This window comes from Odontomachus brunneus, unplaced genomic scaffold, assembly GCF_010583005.1.
Source record: "Odontomachus brunneus isolate Ranch 3 - 2012 unplaced genomic scaffold, Obru_v1 Obru_scaffold_003, whole genome shotgun sequence".
Taxonomy (NCBI): domain Eukaryota; kingdom Metazoa; phylum Arthropoda; class Insecta; order Hymenoptera; family Formicidae; genus Odontomachus; species Odontomachus brunneus.
In genome coordinates, this window is record NW_022639453.1 from 3080961 (window position 1) to 3085000 (window position 4040).

The 4040-nt window shown below is 34.3% G+C and overlaps 1 protein-coding gene across 1 annotated transcript in view; it reads right to left on the reverse strand.

Moving 5' to 3' along the window:
• LOC116843649 (lipopolysaccharide-induced tumor necrosis factor-alpha factor homolog) overlaps positions 1-3886 on the reverse strand; it is a 16520-nt gene extending 12634 nt beyond the window's left edge. Inside the window, exon 1 of the mRNA XM_032814227.1 lies at positions 3539-3886. The gene's annotated coding sequence lies outside the window, so the exon portion shown is untranslated. The remainder of the gene's footprint in view (positions 1-3538) is intronic.
• Positions 3887-4040: the final 154 nt, after the last annotated feature.

Here is a 4040-nt window from a genome sequence, read left to right on the forward strand (position 1 = left end):
AAGACAAAGAATTGGAGGCTACAATCTGGCGATTCCATTATGGGCCATCGGTATAGGCTACAATTGATTCGTTTGAGCCGTGCATTACGAGAAAAACGGCCAGAATACGAGCAAAGACATGACAAAGTTATTCTTCTGCATGATAACGCTCGGCCTCATGTCGCAAAAGTCGTAAAAAATTATTTGGAAACGCTCAAGTGGGATATTTTACCGCACCCGCCGTATTCGCGGGACATTGCTCCTTCTGATTACTGGGTGTTCCGACGGATGCAGCACGATTTGGCAGGTCACCGGTTCACTTCTTTCGCAGAAATCGAAAATTGGCTCCTAACTTGGATCGCCTCAAAAGACGAGACATTTTTTTGGGATGGAATTCGAAAATTTCCTGAGAGGTGGGAAAAAGTGGTAGCTAGCGATGGACAATACTTTGATTAATCTGTTCATTCATTTTGTTCTGAAATAAATGCATTTTTGACCACAAAAAAAACGGACCGAACTAATTTGTACTCCCAATATATATATCTGCTTATAAAATAGAAGCAGTCAGCTTCGCGCTGCTTAGTATATTCTAAGGGTTAAATATAAGAAATACATATATTTATTATTTGAAGTCATAAACATGTTCTCACAACATACAATTACAAATTTACAAATTTAGCTTACAATTCCAAATTTTAATAACTAGAATCTTTGAATCACAATTAAACTTTATATTATTTGGATAGATATTTTTTTCTATATTTTTAAATATTTTTCTTTGCTAGACAAAGAGAGAGAGAAAGAGAGGGGAGAGAGGAAGAGAGAGAGGGGAGGGAGAAAGGGAGAGAAAGAGAAAGATGCCTTTATCATCAATATATTATTAATAATAAATAATACATTATTAATACATTATACATTAATAATACATTATTAATCCGTAACAGGTACCATGGGGGGTCTCAGGGACTCAAATTAATTTTATTTTCATAATAATTCCTAAATTATCCACTGTATGGCCCTAATATCTTCAATACCTTTCGAGTAACAGTTTTCAGTGTGACAAAAGAAAAGATCAAGTTATTTTTAAGTAGCTGTAAATTATATGCATTTGTTTTTCGTCTGGAGTCACAGTGACCCCATTGTACCGTCAATGTTACTTTTATGAAAATAATTTTCTTAATCTTCACCTCAATATGACTCATTCTTCACGCAAAAGAGTAAAAGCTCTTACCTTTCAGTTAGTAAAACCTGAACTTAAGAGACGTCTTACAGCTCGATATATTCATAAGCCATTGCGTTTAATAATTTCGTCTATTTAAAAAATTGAAGAAATTGAAAGATCAAAAATTATTTTGCCATCCAAAGTAAGATGTAATAAATGTCCTAGAAGTCAAGATATGAAGTCCAAAGAAGTATATGTTAGATGCAATAAACCAGTATACACTAAATATGCAAACACTATCTGTAACAATTGCATCTAAAAACCCTCTAAGATTTTAATATTGTATTTAATTTAATAATACTAGTTTATATTTTTAATGTAATCTGTAATTTGTAGACTTAGATTAAAACATAAATTTTTTTCTTTTTCCGATTATTGGTCTTTCAGTGTATTTTATTTCACTGTCCACATTGTGTTCATTTTATAATCAATTAACGTTGTCTTTTAGATTACTGAAAAACTGAGACTGTTATTATAATATGTCTAGTTGTAATATAATATTCGCAAAATATTATTTTCGAACTATAAAGCGTTTTTCTTTCTATTATCATGTTTTATTATCATGTTAAAAATGGTAAAAATTTATTAGAGTTCCCCGGACCCCATTGTACATATAGCTTGACTAAAAAGGCATGCTACCTGTTACGGGTTAATACGTCATTTAACGTCATCACGTTTACTTGAGCTTACACTTCAAAATTAAATAACTTTTGATTCAAGTTTTGAACTCAATTGTTTGTGTCATCTTTAAATGTAATATAAATTTATCTGTAATTTTTTCAACATTTTTTAATTATTTTTGGAAAATATGGGTAATACATCTTTAAATTTTCTCTAAAATATGCTGCGACATACAGTATTATACTACTATATTGTATAACTTTCCTTCTTTCTAAATTCTTTTACCTCAACTTGTTTTCACGCGTTGCATCGTTACGACTGAATTAAACTAAACAAAACACCGATCGGACGTCGTGGCTTTGACTGCGCACGTGCATTAACATCTCAATATAAATAACAGACGAGCGCACGCCTATGTACTATCTCACGAATAGAAAGTTGGGCGGACGTTAAGTAACGGAGAGACGGTGTATATTTTTGTCAGCAGGACTGTACGTAAAAAGCTTAGAGCCCTCGCCGGTGTCGCACCCTACGCGAGGATCACGGTTTCTTCTACTTTAGGATCGGATTACATCAAACAATTACATGCGTAAGTACACACATTTACGCCGTTGCAACTGAATGAACACGATATAGAACACACCCGATCTCAGGAACGTCCGCATCTATTTATACTATGACGTAACTCACAAGTATTATTTTTTATCGACTGATTTAATATTTATCTCTTGATCATAGTTCAAAAATACGGAAACTTTACTTCAAAACACTTTCTATGTGACTGTGTACGTGTGTAGACAATAAATAAAAACCAAAAAAAACATTTAGAAATGAGTGTGTATTTAAGTAGTATTTATATAAAAAACAAAAGAAAAACAAAATCGTAAATAAAAAAATTGTCAAGTAATTGGGACATTGCTTCTTCTTTCAAATAAAAAAACTAATTCACATAATTCACACTAATGTTAATTCTCCTGTAAAAATATTTCCTTACTAGAAATAGAAACATTCTATTAATAGCTAGTTCTTTCAATTTGAGACACTTAATGTATTACAGGTTTTATTGAATAACACCTCTGTTAATCATCGTTAAAAAAATATTTTAATTAAAGCATTTATAATTTTACTTACAAAATGTTTGTACCATGTGATTTTGAGAACAAAAAAGAATGACATGATGAAGAAATTTTTTTTTTATATATTAAATTATTACGAAAACAAAGGATTTTCCATGAATATGGAATTTTCGATTAACGCAAGATGCGAGCATTTCAAGTGAAAAATTATTTGTTACGAGCAGATATTCCTTTATCGATGAAGGTTTTCGCTGAAGATTATATGATAATACGACTTTAGTTCGTTTGTGTGTAGAAAGGCATTTAGATAACGGGACATTTTTTCAGACACAAAGAAAAACAGAAGAATACAATAGCCGTCCGAATTTAGGAAGTAACTGCAACGAGAAATTGTCACTCATGTTATGTTAACGGAAAAATCCGAATTACGTGCGTACACAATTTAGACAAAATGTGTTAAAATGATATCTCTGGCGAAATTCACGCGTACGTCCCCTCGGAGCATCGGACTCGTAGACATGATGCTCAGCGGATGGATGCGCGAAAGCGAATGACGCAAAAGAAAAGAAAGGCTTGAGAGCGAGTGACGACGAAATCATGAAAAACAGAACACAAAAAAATTGCATGCGACTTTACTCACCGTGTGCGTGTGTCGTGCGAGCGTCCAAACGCGAGTCACTAGTTGTCCAGGTAACCCTATGAAGGGTTTAGGTTATCGTTCAACTAACAGGCGACGAGCCACGCAATGATTCCCTCACGAGCGTCACGAAACACTGCCTGTGCCACGGCGAGTGAGAACCGCCAACGATTCATGTGACGCTCGCATATACGTGTACTCCATGCGCGACGCGACGCGAAGACGAGAGAGAAAGTAGAAGGAAGATATCAAAGATCGTTGTGCATTTCACAGTCGACTATAACACCACTAAGACACTACCGACGCGCAAACAGCGACGAGACTGACCACTTACCAATGAACTCTAAGGGCTATCGCACACAATTGACATAACTGCATATGCATAGCATAAGACCGTATGTACCAATGAGCATCGAGTATTAAGTCGCCATATTGGTGTTCGATGCTTAATATTCGATGCTCATTGGTCCATACGATCTTATGCTATACATATGCAGTTATGTCA